The following is a 16,873-nucleotide window of genomic DNA, read 5'->3' as shown; positions in this document are numbered from 1 at the left end:
CACAGGGAAGCTAGAGCCACCTGCAAGTAAAGTTGCATATATGAGCATGGATGTCATTTAGGGGCCTCCAGGGATCACAACTGTGACCCCTCAACTCTTCCTTACTACCCCTGTGGTCTCCCTTGCTACCACTAAAAAGAAATTTAAAAAAACAACCTTTTTTTTCTTTTTTTTTAATGGGAGCTCTTGCGTTGTGGCCAGCGCCTTGTGGCTCTTTGTTAATGGAGTGGCTGGCATTTTTGTTCAGGCCTCTTAAAAAATAGGGGGTTCCACCACTGTAACACTTTGAGCAGTGACCCTAAATGAGAAAGAATAGGAATAACAAATAATATGCCCTTCTGGAATTCTATTCAATAATTGCTAGACTCATTAAAGGTCTACATCAGGCACACTTCAGGGGGTGAGTCACTGATTTTAATCACGAGTTTGGCAGGTAGCTCTTAAATGCAGCAGTAACAGTATTACCTCTGCATTTAAGGGCTGGCCCTATCACGAGTTGGGCGCTCAATGGGCTGTTTTACTTCCAGCTTTTTTCTGGAGGTGAAAATACCATTTAGCACCCAGTTTTCGGCAGTATTACTGCCAACTGTATTAGCAAATGGTATTAGCGCTGAAAAGGCCCCATTGGATCCAATGGACCGAATGGGGAATAGGGATTTGCCCTTAGCAACCAACCCGCGGACCACTGGGCGCTACCGCTATTACAGTTGGTGGTATTGCAGCTGGGACACTGCCCAACACATGATGAGGCCCCATATATTTTGCTTTTCGCAAGTTGCAGTTATTGCATGTTTTTTCTGCCGCTGTCTCTTTTAAGATCATCACACAATATTCCATCTCTGTGTGTCCGCGGTGACTTGAAAAAATCCTTGTGCCTAAAAGTTTGTGTACATTGTAAAAATGTTTGACCACAGCACATCAAGTGACCCTCAATTTCATTGTGCCACAATTAATGCTTTGTTGTAATGTGTCCATCTTTCCCAGCGCCCTGGAATGCTGCACAGGATGTTTGTTTGCATGTATGAGGAAACGAGTGCCCAGAGTATGGGATGTTGTGTGAGTGCACTGCTTTCCTTATTTTGCCAACTTCTGAAACCTGAAACTTTTATCCACACAGGCTTAATATGTGGCCAACTTGCATATGCATATGAACTGGCCTGCTGTTAATTCTGTTATCAGTTTAATGGTATCCAGTAGAGAGTATAATTTGCTCTCTGACTTAAAAGGCTGGCGGTAGCCGTGCCTGTACTACAGGCACGGCTGCCGCGGTATTGTTTCTTTACGGCGCCCAGAATTGGGCAATTGCCGGTGAAGAGAAAGTGTCAAGTATCATCCCCACTCCAGTTGCCCCCCTCCTATTACCTATCGAGTTAACACCAAAGTATGTGACGTATGAAGCACAGTTGAATCAGCAAAGAACAGCATATGGGCTCTGCCCAATAACTATCAGCATAACAGCACCTGTTAATATACCGACACATAAGAAAACCTGGACAGTAAGGTATCCATTAAAGAAGCCATACCTACATTCTAAGAAATACGACGGTTGTTTGAATAAAATACCCGAAGAAGCAAAGAAGATAATGAAGGAAGATGAATGGTGACGTCATAAGAAATTGGACTGACACACATATAGAAGCTATAATGACCTATTAATACTGATAAGAGACGAAATGTAGAGGGGATACCATGGATAAGTGACATCTTGAACCTAAGGTGAAGAAATTCATGCCAAGATAAATAAACTTATGCCACATACATGATGAAGATATTTAGTTACTTTAAACGTGTACATATGAAAGTAACTGCAAGAGGCAAAGAAATCGTGAAGCTTGCTTATGTTTTATAGTCGATAGATTGCGGCAAGCGCCAACATTTACAAATATATACCTTAAGGAGCATTTTATGTATTGATGAAAGTCCACTATGCATATAAGCAGAATGAACAAAGGTTACAAAAGGCCACAATTGGAGTGTGTCACAGCAAGAACATCGAGAATCAAGACAAAATAAAAATAAACAAAAGGATGACCATGCCAAGAAGCCAAGGTCTTATCTGACTGGTATAGGCCGGCATTGGATACAATTGAGGAGAGAAGAACAGAGGATCCTGTTCAGAAAGGTTAAGATGAGCCACAGACGTCAGAAGACTGGTAGAAATAAATCAAATATACGAAAAGCCACTGAGAAAAGCATATTTCATGGTGTCCAGTCATGTGACAAAGGCAGGCTGGAAGAGTCAAACTATCACACCTACGCATGAATCCCTGCCATACCCAGACTCCTTAAAAGTTTTCAGAGTACAGAACAGACTCAAGGCCAAACTACAAAGCAGTAATTGACACATGACCACTGAGGTGATGATTGATTGTAGCATAATTGGTGGGAAGCTGGAGTGCAGATGAGCTTCTCTGCATCTGATGTTCTTTCTGCATGCTGCTAGACGTACGTGGAAAAGTATGAGGCGGGTTGAAGCCAACCCAATCTTAGTGGACCATGTAATCTAGTGTCCTATAGTGAGTAGAGCCAATGGGACATCGTACTTTTAATGACGTTCATAGTGGCCATTTTGAAGGGAGGGCTTAGTTGCTCCACCTGACATTTATTATCCAATCTCCTCTCCCTGTTACCATATACAGATATAGTACCTATGTTAAGTTACCTTCCTATAACCTATCACGTTGCATGTTAGGTTTTTAAGATTGCCACATAGAATGACGTTAGTACGTGCGCAGGTTGTAAGTCAGCGATGACACTTTTTTTGTATCTCGAGAGTACAGCTACTCATCTTAAAGGGCTATTAGGAGATCATCCAGTTCACTTGGTAGCAGAGATAGATGGTTAGATTAGATAAAGATATCCATTGACCGTCAACATAAGTTACTTCGGGTCCTCTGCAATATCTCACGTCCTTTGCCAACCCGGCTGATAGAACAAGACACTCCCCGTAGATAGTGGGTAGATTAATTAAAAAACCCTTTAGGTTAGGTGTGACGGGCCCCTTGCTTTCTCCCAAATTCCCCTCCCACTTCTACAAGTAGCCGATTGGACGAGCGGCACGGAGAGGCGGTAACGAAGGCGGTGATACCGAGCGTTCGTAGATGAAAGACATGCGAACGGTGAGTAAAAAAGACTGAAAGTTTTGGCAAAGCATGCATGCATAGGAATCAACTAAAAGGAAGGTAACGGAGGGATGCAGGATAAAATATTACGTCAGAATAAGAGTGTAAAAAATATATACCAGGGTAAAGAAATTGACTTGAGTGTTTGCTAGCAATATAAAGAGTTAAGAGTATACGCCCAGTGCCTAGATTTTAAAGAATGCTAGCAGAAGCTTTTATCTTAAATCCTGTCAATAGATGACATAGGGGACCGGTTTGTTTAAAAACAAATCCGAAAGAGATAGGCTTTAATTCCATGACGGAATAAACATAGGGGTAAGATGTGTCTGAGAGAGCAGACGGCATAAGATTTATGTGGCTGGCCAGAATTTGTCTTTTTGTTTTATGTGTTTAAGTAAACTCACCAAGATTAAAGTAAAACATATTGTTGAAATAACGGGATTGGAGCTTGCGACGATTGGTGTTTGCTCATATTGATGATTGTTGAGACGCAATTGTAATAAAGTGTAAAGTGAAAAAATAAGCAAGTATTATATGAAGGGATAAACAAGTTAAGCATGGAAGATGTCACTCCATTAGTACACATGTGCAAACAGTTTCCGAAACATGCACAGTGCGGAATGGGTTAGAGGGACCGCTGACAAAATCTTTATGCCGTGGCCCCAAGGTGGATCGTTATCTAAAATGGTCCTACAGCACATGACGACATATTTGCATGCTACATACACTGGTAAAAAGTTAGACAAGCCCCTGGCTAGTTTAGAACTTTGGAAGATGTACCAGGAAGAAAGAGAGGAGGAGCCGCCGTTAGATTGGATACTAAATATATGCAAAGAGGGGAGTGAAGAACCTTTTGTGCCACCCGCCCTGTCTGAAATAAAAAAGGAAGCTAGTAAAGACAAAGGATTTTACCAACCAAGAGAACGTAAAGCAGCAACGGGATATAGCAACCCGTCATATGAGTTGCCTACGCAAAGTAGTGACGAAAGCCCAGAGCAAGACACAGAAAGAAATATTACCTCCAAAGTCCCGAAGGACAAGGAGAGACGCGAAAAGGAAAAAAGTGATCAAGCACAAGCAAGTACATCTCTAGGTACAGGAAGAGAGGTAAAGAGGTGGAAAGGAGATGAGGATAGAACTGATGAGATGGCATTCACACAGAACAAATGGATGGAAGGTCATATTTTATTAAAACTCGATCGTAAAGGCATTGAGGACATAAGACAAAAGGGAGAACGAGACAAACAACAAAGAAGGGATGAGGAAAAATCAAGACGATTGAGGGATGAAGGAGCAAGAAAAAAGGATAGGCTGAAACAAGAGCAGTTATATCATGATGAACAAGCTAGAAAAACAAGAAAAGGTGGAAGAACAAAGCAAACCTGATAACAAGCAAAGAACAGCTGATAACCAGGAATGAATAGAACAAAAGGAGAATAGAAGAAGAAGAGCAAAAGATATGAGAGAAGAGAATAAAGAGACGGAAAGATGAGGAAATACGAAGGGTGAATGAACGAAGAGATACTAGGAACAAAGAGGAAGACAGGGTCAGAGAGGAAGCAAGGAAACATAGAGAACTTGATGACAATGTGGAACGAAAGCGAAGACAGAGAACACATGATCTCGAATATCTGGAAAGGGAGGTTAGAAAGCCTGATCCAGTGGTAGAATGGGAAGACATAGAAGAATTCTTTCCCGAGTACGATTCAGTGCCAGGCATGTCTAGAGTAAATCTAGAAGATGACTTCGACACCAGAAGTGTTGGAGAGACAATCGATAGAATATATGATGAGATGGGACTAGAGAAAGTGCCCCAAGGAAAAAGAAAGGATGAGTGCCTTGAAATCACTCAGTTGTATGGCACTGAGGACGCTTCATGCAGCAGCAGACATAGAGAGCTGTCGTTAGATCGGTTAACACTAAATAAAAATGAGGAAGATGAGAGAAGCTGCACAAGGTGGGCAATTTCAGACAAAGAAAGGGAAGCCTGTGAAAGAGAAGAAAGAGAAGAAAGAGACACAGAGTGAGGTTGCGAGATGGCTCTCTAGGTGTAAGGGGATAAGATGGTTGGATACAACCGCGTCTACACCTAAAAAACCAGAGTCAGTGACACAGTCAGATCAGCATGAGGGACCGCCACACAGTCAGAGGGGCGTGTCAAGGACATTGCCGGCCAGACGGCGATGTAGCAATATTACCTGTGCGGTAGACAGACTAATGATGAGAGAAGAAAAGGAGTTTAGTGCGTCACAGTTTCCCTTATTAGAGAAGGGAGGGGCAAGGCCAGAGTATATACCATGGCCACAGATGGATAGAGAGAATGCAATGAACAAGCTCCCAATGTTGACATCCAGAGCTGGGAAATGGATACACGAGTTAGAAAAAATGACGGAGGTAATACGCTGGCTATAGGGGATATCAAGGGTCTTTTGATCGCCATACTTGGTGATGGAGCTTATGATGTTTGGACATGTGCAGGTTACCCTGGTGAGACCACAGTTAATACTGCACATGATGGAGCGCATTTAATAATTGCAGAACCGCGGTATGGAAAGCGCTTCTAGTGCTATACCCGGACACTTCTGACATGGGAGCTATAATGACGCATAAGATGAAAGAGGGAGATGATCTATTGCTTTACATTCAGAATTTCCAAGACGCATGGGTGCAGGAAACGCGTGAATCTTGGGGGAAACCTATACCAGTTTTTTATCATATATTATGGCAAGGGCTGCCAGAACAGGTGCAGAAGCAGCTCAAAAGATATATAGAAATTGACGCTAAGCCATGGTCTGAAATACAACTGACCATTGCGCATTATTGCAGGCTATTGCAAGAGAAAAATTGCAAGAAGAATGATGCAAGAAAAGGAGAAGAGGCCAAATTAGTGCAGAAAGAATTGTCGAAATATGCCATTGAAGTAGCAATGTTAACTAGCACAGATGGATCCAATACCAACAGTTTAATAACCAAAGGCAGTTCGGTCCAAGTAATAATGGGTTTAGTACAAGAGGAAGAGGCAACCGAGGAAGGGGATGGCAAAATAATCCGGAGGTTTTCAAAATATGCAAGGCGGAAATCAGAATATGAAAAATCGGCAAATGATCAGACCACTGCCAACGTGTTGGACGTGTGGGATGACAGGGCATCTAGCGCGTATGTGCAGAAGTCAAGGGATGGTACAAAATGACCAATTTACAAGAGGGGGGATGATGAATCCACCTGCGTTCTCGCAACAGGGTGGAGACAGATTTGCGCAGTATCAACCTGTACAGCAGCAAGCGCCAAGAGTGTAACAAAGCATACAGCCACAACAGACTGTGACCAATTTCCCGCAAGGACAGTCTCAACAGTCTCTGATGCAACTTGTACAGATGATAGGCACAGGACAGGTATTGAACTCTAGAGCAGGAAATGCCACGGGTGATGGAGGAAATCCATTCACTAACTGTGGGACGAAATTGTACATGGACTAGGACAGCTCACAAGGGAGACCTGATGTGTTCCATCCTATCAGTGACACCAAACCCTCACGAGGTACCAAGGGTAGATTTCACTATAGAGGATAAAGAAAATTAGTTCCTAGTGGACACGGGTGCGACACGCTCGTGCATATGTGAAGGCAAGTTTTCTTTATCCGGCGACGCCATGAATACCCAAGGATTTACAGGAGCCACAAGCCGTGTTCCTTTCACAAAATAACTTCTAGTTTCTTTAGGAACTTGTGACATGAAAGTGCCTCTATTATATTCGAGAGAGACGCCTGTCAATATATTGGGATGAGATTTGATGGCGAAGTTAAATATGACAATCTCGTTCACTGAGGAAGGCATAGTGTGTTCAACTCCAGGAATGCATTATTTAAACGTGTGCGAAATGATCAGAGCATACGCAGGACAAATGGCTATTAGAGCTATTCCATTAGAACCTGAGATATTCGCATATGGAGTGTGCATATTAATGTCATGGCTACAAGGCATTACAGATAGAACAATGAGAACACCAGATGAGTTTCTGTTCAGACCAAGGATACCTATGCATGAGGAAAAGGGACAAGTGTTTCCCTCAACAATACAAGCAGCCATAGCATGAGGAGAGATGGCTTTGCTAGATGGTTGTGATGATGAAGGCAGACAATGGTGAGCAGCAATCACCATAGGGGAATGTTACAGATTGACTGACGTCACTGATGATGATTTATTCGAAGAACAAATAGGTGAGGATGAGATGACATATGAGGTTAATCTCATTTATGGGGAAAAAATGATTCAATCAATCAATCAATCAAACAAGTTTATTCGGATGTATAAAAAAATCCATTAAAAAACAAAAATACACATTAATACACATATCCGAATTACAATTTCATAAAAAGATAAAAATCAGTGGACATTTAAAAAGACAACATACAAGTAAAATTAGCTATCAAATGATTTCCTATACAGTGGCTACATTAAAAGTTAGATAATAGGATCATGCAGAAAGCAATACTCAAACATTTGACCCATTACCGATAATATTATACTTCATAACACTAGCTTTCACCACCTTGCAGTTTCAGTAAACTGTTTCTGAAGTACATCGCTCTTTTCAAGAACGTCAAAAGAGCCCAAGCTGTAAAAACTGTTTCGGCACTCAAAAGAAACACAAGTGCAGCCCTGTGTGAACAAATCGCTGTCTTCTTGAGGGCAGGAATCAAGGTCATTTTGCGTATGCCAACATACCCTATACAGAAGAACAGCAAATGAGGAAGATCCTCTCGAAAATGGCCACAAACCGGGCAACCCGCTGAATCTGGAAAACCCTTCCACTTGTAACGTCCTGAATATTTTCATGACGACATGGCAAAGGTGCCTGTCTCAGTGTGGACTGCAGGCCTCTATGATGTAGGCCTGCTAAAGGGAGTTGGAGAAGTGAAGATTAAATTGAAACCAGGAGCAATTTTTACCAAAATCACAACAATATCCTATGTCCAGTGAGGCAGATGAAGGGAGTTTCAAGAAAATTTCTACCATGTCGGAGCACGGCATCTTAGTGATGTCAGAGTCACCATGCAATACGTCAGTGTAACCTGTGAATAAAAGTAAGGGGGGGTCTTGGCGTTTGAAACAAGATTTAAGGCTGATAATCTAGACAGTAGAGGCCGAGTTCCCTTTAGTCTTTAACCCGTCTACAATTCTATATAACATACCTGTTGAGGCACGTTATTTCACGGTGATTGACTTAAAAAATGCATTTTCTCAATCCCATTGCATAAAGAATCACAAGATTTGACACCTTTCACGTTCAGACAAGTTTGTCTGAAAAGCACAAGGCTGCCTCAAGTTTATTGTGAGTCTCCTTCGATTTTCAATAGAGTCCTGCAGATGGACTTGAGTAACATTGCACTGGAGAGTGTTATTTTGCAATAAGTGGATGACATCCTAATTTGCAGCACAACAGAGGAAGAGTGCAGACACAATTCCATTCAGTTATTGACTATACTTGCTGAGAAAGGATATCAAGTTGACAAAGATAAGTTACAGTATTGACAACAAGAGGTGTTGTTGTCATGATTCCTGCCCCTCATGCCCCCAGCCCTCCAAGATGTCAGGCTGGAGCCAGGCCACGATCACCTACATGGCCCTCAAGGGCCTCTCCATCCCTCCAAAGACCCACTTGGAGTCAGACTTGGCGCTTGTGGCACCAGACTCACTCACTCCCATAGGTTAACAATGGGGATTGGACTTGTAGTGCATTGATGGGGACAAGATGGATGCCCCCACATATTTTGGTTCCCAGAACTGCATGTGCAGTCTAGTCTTTTGGGTGTGGTTCAGCCCAGAGAAACCTGGGATACCCAGAGGCTATTTAAGCCACATCCAGGCTGAGAAACATGCTTTGTGTTTTCTGCACCTGCAGCGTGACACTCACTGTGTTCGGATCGGTCTCCAGTAGGCTTGCATCTTTCTTCTGCGCTCAGCTCCTGCAAGAATAAGAACACCGTTAGGAACAGCCTTACCTTGCGGTGCTTCTGCCCATTATTCATCGCTTCTTCTGTTCTGCGGGCATCTTCGGCGGTGCCATTCCCATCCGGCACGCTGCTTCCTAAGGAAAAGGGAAAAGAACAGAAAAAAGGCATTAGTAAGCAGTCAGCAAATCTTCGCTTATTTTTAAAGACTGTACGAGCTTCAAACGCTTACCTGAATCCCAGCCGCTCTGAGGGAACGGAACTTCTCATCCATCTGCAAGAGGGAAAAGACACTCCAGGTTAGCGTGGAAACATCTAGAGGCGCCGCATACCGCGCTTACTCACTGCATTTCTTCTTCAAAACCGGCATCCACGCTGAAAACGTTGGGGCACCTAAAAGACACAGAAAAAAACTCAGTTCAATACAAATACGAAAGGGTCGCATAGCGCATCACGCTCTCACTCAACTTCAGTGCTGCTCATCTCAGCAGCACATCGCCATCAACGGACGCCGGCCATCATCTAAGGAAGGAAAGGAATTAGAGAAATGTTCAAAAGACTCATTATACTTACCTGTCGGACTCTTGCCAGTGAAGTAACTAGGCAGCAACGAGTCCGCATCAATAAACGCCCCTGCACTGAAAGCAGGACGGAGAGCACACTTTCCAAGAAAACAAGGTGAGCTGTGGATCAAAGGGAAGGGTTGGACCCCGGGGAAGAAGGGGTTCAAGCACACAGAGACAATAGGGAGTTAAACTCTACCAATCCTGTGTTTCAGGCCAAGTCTCCAGTCGAGTAGACTCCAGCGAAGGGTTCGAGGTCGTAAGAGGTCAGAACAGGCTGAGTGACGTCCCCGTGGATACCAGGTGAGCGTTACAGTTGTACATAGGCCAATTGATTTCACAAGAGGGAAAGAAGGTTACTCCTGAAAGAACTGAAGCTATTTTGAAAGCAGCTAAGCCACACACGATAAAACAAATGCAAAGTTTTCTAGGATTATGTAATTATGTCAGGGCATGAGTCTTTGACTACAGCTCTTATACCAGGCCCTTATTACAAGCTTTAAAGAAAGCACAGGCAACAAAAGAAAAAATATGTGGACTAAGGCCATGGAGGAAGGTTTAGAGGAACTAAAAAAGGCATTTGCACGGCACCAGTTTTAGGAATTCCCAATTATGCAGAGGAATTCTACCTGTTTTCACATACAGATGGTACTGTTATGACAGCAGTCCTTACACAGAAAACCATGTTGGGGTACAAACCAATAGCATACTACAATGGGATTTTAGACCCAGTAATGATAGGTCATTTCTTGTGCGAACAAAGTTTGGCTGCTGCTGTGTTCACCATAGAGAAAGCTACAACCATCGTAATGGGCTGCCCAATGACATTATTTGTTGAGCACGCAATATTTGCTATCTTAGAGAAACCAAAAGGTACATTGACATCACAAAGAGCTTCTGCTTATGAAGTGGTCATGTGAAATCCAGCGATTAAAATAGTTTGATGCAGAATAGTGAACCCAGCTATGTTTATAGCAGAGCCAGTTAATGAAGGAGAGCCAATACATGATTGCGCAAACTATGAAGAATTCTATGATGAGATCCCCAGAGTAAAAGAAAATGCATTGGCAGAAGGAGAAATCGTCTTCATTGATGGTTCTTCGAGGATCGATCAAAATGATGGACAGAGATATACAGGTGCCACTGTGGTAAAGTGCATGGCAAATGGGGAATTTCAAGTACTTATTAGTGCACGTTTACCCTCTCATTATTCAGCACAGGCTGCATAATTATTGGCGTTGATACACTCGCTGAAAATCACACAGACCAGGAAGTAATGGCATACAGTGACTCTGACTATGTGATGTCGACAGTGCATGCAGACTTAGCATGCTGGAAAAGGAGGGGCTACCTCTGAGCGGACAGCATGCCAGTGCAGCATGCAACCTTATTGGACAGGCTCATTAAGGCACTACAACTTCCAGTGGGCATAGCAGTCGTAAAGTGTGCAGCCCACATGAAAGGGACAGATTTTATCTCGCGTGGAAATCAAGCAGCAGACGCTGAAGCCAAGCGTGTGGCAACTGAAGATGAAATAATGATAGATGTGGGAATGCCTGATGTGCATGAGAAAATGATTGTTGTAAGGACTGAGCCGGAAGGCTACAGTAACATTTCAAATACTCATTTAATGGAGCTCCAAGGTGAGGCACCACAGGAAGTAAATAATCTTTGCAAGCGAAGAGGGTATTCTTTAAACCCCTCTGAAGATTTATGGTGACAGTAAAGCACTGGTAAACCAGTAATGCCTATAGCCCTATTAAAAATAGCACTGGAACAGTTGCACTATCCAGCGCTTATAACAAGAGAGAATCTAGCAGCAACCATTGCCGAAGACTGGTTTGTACCAAACCTAGCAGCGCATGTTGCATTTTTCATGATAAATTGCATAATCTGTCAGAAATTCACGGCTGGGCCTCCACTACGTGTGATCAGAAGAGTCATCCCAAGGCTCAATGGTCCTTTTCAGCACTTGCACATCGACTATGTCGATATGATTCAAGTATGTAATGGGTACAGGTATCTAATTGTTGTGGTGTGTCCATTCTCTAGATGGATAGAAGCAAGTCCATGTACACACCCAGACTCTACCTGTGTGGCCACATTCTTGGTAAGGGAGGTGTTTCCCAGATGGGGAGTTTGTGAGGTAATGAGGTCAGATAATGGTCCTCATTTTGTTAACACAGTATTTGAACAGATCAGTTTGTTGCTTGTTATAAAGCAAGTTGAAGATTACTCTGAAGAAAGGATGGTTGCACTGCCTTCCACTGGCATTGTATGCACTCAGAAACCAGCCTGGTTCTGACCACCATCTTATACCACATGAAATTGTGACAGGCAGAAGAATGCGGATGCCATTAATGACTCAAACTAGAACTAGATGTGATGCCCAGCCTACAGAAGAAGTGCTAGGATTGGAAATGCAAATCTACCTAAACTGTATGACTTCCAGTTTTTCGGTAATTTCAGGACAGCTGCAGCGACGACAAGGAGGGTGTAAGGCAGTACAGAACACAGAAGGACAAGGGGTTCCCCTGTAATGGAGTTGGATTGAGAATTCTATCATTGAAGGTGTCTTTTTTGAGTTTGGAGTATCTCAGATTTATATTTAGCATTTTGGTGAAGTTGTCCTTATTCAGAGTCGATGTATTACTTTTCCAGAGGGATTCTGCATTCTTTTTTTCATTGCGTATAGTTTTAAGATTAGGCATAAACCAGGAGTTAAGATGAGCTTGTGGTTTTGCTTTACATAGTTTTAGTGGGGCTAGTTATCAATGGCTTGATTAAGCGTTGAGTTGTATAATTCTACTAACACTGATAGGTCAGTACTGAGAGCTGTGAGGTTAATGATAGGATGGAGTATTGTTAAGAGGGTATTAACGGTTATGTTGCGCTTGTTTCTTGTTATAGTTGATGGGGCCATGATGATTAGTCCAGGTACATGATTCAATGGACGTTATTGAAGTCACGCAATTAAGGTCGGCAAGCCAATCTAAGATACGTCCTTTAGAGTGGGTAGGTGTGTTGATACTGTAAATAATGTTTAGCTCTGTGATAGTATTCGCAAGAGTATAGGAATTAAGATCATTCAAAACGTTCAGGCCAAGATTAAAGTCTCCTAGTATTAAGATTTGCGACCCTGGCTTTGTGTTTGTAGAAAGTCAGGAGGTTATGTCTCCCTCAAACATTGAGATATGGCCTGGCGGTCTGTATAAGAGGTGCATGGTAATGGTTTATGATGCAGATAGTGGACGTTTTACAGTCAGGAGTTCTCCTGAGGGGAACAGGGATGCGTTGCGATCCTTACGGCCAGTGTACTTTTGGCAATGAAAGCAATGCCACTTTCTCTGAAGGTTTCACTATATAGTCTGAGAATAGATTTGTTCTCTGGAATGGCTATAGAAAGAGTGGGGCCTGCAGCTGGGGGGAGCCAGGTCTCTGTTATGGCTAGGAAATCTAATTGGATAGCAACAATAATGTCGGCAATGTCTATAGCATGAGCTACCATCAATCTAGCATTGATAAGTGCACCTTTGATCAAAGGGGGTTATTATCTTTGCAGTTAGGAGGGTGTGGACATGAATTCCGACCAGGACAGTGGATGGAATCTAGGTTAGGTTTAGGATTAATTCTCATTTTAGGTAAGGTTTGCGAATTTGGTAAGTTGCTGTGCGTGGAGGATGGTAGGAGTTATTTGTTAAACCTTGATCCAAGCCTGTGATTTCTGATGTTAATAGGACATGGTTGATTAGGGGTGGGTCTAGTGGTGATATGTATCCATTGGGCTGGGGTAAGTGGGCAGATTGGACTAACAACTAGGCAGCCAGAAGGAGTGAATTTATCAGTAGTAGGACGTAAAGGTGGGAGGAAGTAGGTGGGTCTGATATGTGCAGACTGAGGTGCCAGTCACGACCTCATGAGAGAGAATGTGGCCATAGTAGTGTTCAATGTATCAGAGGCCATGTGAATCAAAGGCATAGCCCTAAAGTTAAGAGTGAGTGCAGCTAATGAGTGTAAGCTAAGGGAGCAGGTTACTATGAGTATTGCATGGATGTTAGTGGTGAAAGAGTACATGGCTTGAAGTGCTAAGGTGCTCCACATGCGTGTGTGTGAGAATAGTAATAAGGGAGAGGTGGACACCTGTAGGTTAGATGGGTGAATATGGGGAAGGTAGTCATTTAACACAGGTGATGGTAGGGTAGATGCAACTAGGAGTTTCCTGCAATGTCAAGATACATAGTAAAGCTACAAAAGATAGCCTCTTATGTCTAGGTCAAATGCGGTTTGTACACAAAGAAGGGCAATGGAATTTGCTAGTCATATAGCAAGGTAGATTACAGGTAACGCCTAAGAATAGGTGATAACAGTGGTTAAAGCTGCGGGTAGGTTTCAGTTGCAACTGTAAATATTGAGCATGTGGGCAATTTATACGAGAAGGTAATGTCTCCCATCAAAGAGTGAGAGTAGCCAGGGGAAACATGAACTGTGGCCTCTACTGTTTGTCACACCTAGTTCGGGGGCTGGACATAGCCATTTGCACAAGGCTGTATTCGTTAATGTTAACCACAGAAGAGCAGGTTTCAGATAATGCAGTTAGGTTAAGGCAATACCGGTAGTGTAGTATACAAAGCGGGTACGAATCGCAATAGTCCAACTACACTTAAGGTGCATGAGCTTACAATCATCATATACAATGGACTATAAGGTGCAGTACATTCAATAGTACACAGCTAATACCGAGCTGTAAAGGGAAATAGCTAGTGTTACCTCGATAACTTGTAGCTAAGAACTATACAAAAATCGACCAGCAAATTAGGACAACGTTTCAATTGCATACAGTAGCAATGGCTATTTGCAAAGCTTACCACGTGTGAAAGGCAAATAAAGCCATATTCTCAATGATGTCGGTCGGTTGTCGAAGGAAGTTCATGGGCACGACATTCCTTGTGAGAGGACAAGGTCATAAAGTGTTAGTCAGCGTGTGGGTCAGCTGGGTTGAGTGCGACAGTTAATGTTGCAATGTCAAGGATGCGGCGTAGTGTGCCCTACGCCCGCAATGGCATGGACAGGCACAGACAGGTGTGGCCTTCTGCTAAGGGGCCTTAGGCGTGGGGGGGCGGCTTTCGCCTTCCGGTCGCCCTCACAACCTATAGGCACTGCGAAAGACGGTTGCTAGACAACCAAGTAAACAAAAACGAACTGGCGAGGGGCGGTCATTTCAGAAGTTGAATCATGGAGCAGTAGCTCCACGTGAGAGAGAATTAGTCATCTGGCCGTTTTAGGACTCAGCCGGGTAATCTCCACAAGTGGCAGAGCTTTGAAATATAACCTGATTCCCCGGCAAGGTGCTTGGAGTAATAAAGCCATCTGCTAGATGCAAAATATTTTCTCTGGCTACTGTCAAGTTTCACAGATCATCTCTTGAGGTTAAAACCTTTGGGAATTATTGGATAAACCCTGGCCTGCATAAAACCACCTCTGCATTCTGATGTCTGCATATCACCTGAAAATGAATGATTCTAGTCTGAACAATGTCAAGAAAGTGTTACCTTGGAGAAAAAAAAAAGTCATGCTCGTTTTTATTTTGCCTCTATAAAGTTATACTAGACAGACTACATAATGCTGTGTACTTTTTTCTCCAGGTAACCACATTGTTAAACTGGAACCTACATTGTCCAGAGAACTGCATTGTCCCACATCACATCACCCAGAACTGCCATTATCACTTTACATTGTTTCCTTAAAAGTCTCATGTCAATGGCCTTTCTTCTCAGAGTTGCCCAATGACGCATCACATTTCTCCTGACTTGACCCTAGAATTACCCCATGGAACTTAAAAGGGAAATTCGCTCAAAAATGTTATTGTCCCAATCAATCAGGCATGTATTTTTAAGCATACTTTATTTTAAAAAAATTCCCATGCATCTTACCTTAGTTTCCCGCACATTTACACATGCAAAAACAGCTGGTTGCGCACCTCCATCTTAGGCTAATATTATCTGTTGATAAATCACCCCAAGTTCAAGTACCCTTGCTGCAACAATCTAGATCGCCCGCCTCTCAAACTGACATCACTTGTCCAAACGATATGCTCCAACTATTTTCATGATGTTCACTGCCAGCATAGCCAAACGTACCCACGGAATAACGTTACATAACGCAGAACCAGGAAGATAAACACACACATCCTCTCGCATAGGAGAACAAAACATTTATTTTGAGGAAAACAACAATAGTCTGCAATGTACTTTTATTTTTCACAGAATGCTCAAAATAGAAGATTATGCCCACAAAAAGATTTATATCTTTACCCAATAGAAGTTAAAGCTAGCAAACATTGCGTGCTTTGAATGTTTTATATATGTTCCTCATGAAACGCTGATTGCGTTCAGTGATCGATTAATCCCTGTGTTTGATTTCTTCTATGTTCCTTGTGGGCTTATGTTCCATCGCCGATTTTTGTTGAGCATACATGGTGTTCCATTGGTGAGAAGATCTATGTAAATGAAAAAATAAAAGAATATATTTCAGTTGCCATTTTATAATTGAATATACACATTAAAATATGTTAGCTAACAAGTTACGCTATAATTCAATACCGGATGAACAAGAATGAGCAACACCCAGACCACACGGAATGAAAACCGAGATGTCAAGTCTGGGGAGTAGGTGACACCACAATGTGCAGGGAAGTGCACAGAAGTAGTCAGACCACCGAATGGGAGGGAGATCCAGGGGCACCAGTTTCACAATAGCGGCCCCTACCTGAAACTAAGGACAAAGACATGAAAGTCTTAGGTTGGACCACAGACAGGGGGCATTATAATTGAAGGGGAAACACTAGCGACTGAACAGATAACCCCTGGAGCCCAGGAAGCCCAGGGAGCCCAAGGGCACAGGGAAAAGGTTCTGTCCCCCACCATTCCCTTAACGGTGCCCATGGATGCAATGGCGGCTGCACAGCGGGATTTGCCACGGGACAAAGCGGTGTAGACATCATTAGCCTGAACATAGGTTGTGGGTGCAGGTGTTGGAGGAGTCTTCACCACAATATAGCCCAGCTAACAACCCACAACTCTGCACAGAATATATGATTGAGCAAGGCACAACAAACTGCAAGTGCAACACTCAGCGGTTATAGTACAAAGTATAAATATACTTCAATATAACATAACATGATGTGCATTCTTTTCGTCAAAAAGAACATATGTCCGTCACATGATTAGTTATCAAGCACA

This window comes from Ambystoma mexicanum, chromosome 1p, assembly GCF_040938575.1.
Source record: "Ambystoma mexicanum isolate Mex_15411 chromosome 1p, UKY_AmexF1_1, whole genome shotgun sequence".
Classification (NCBI taxonomy): domain Eukaryota; kingdom Metazoa; phylum Chordata; class Amphibia; order Caudata; family Ambystomatidae; genus Ambystoma; species Ambystoma mexicanum.
The sequence above is the reverse complement of the archived record's forward strand: the minus strand, read 5'-3'. Positions refer to the sequence as shown.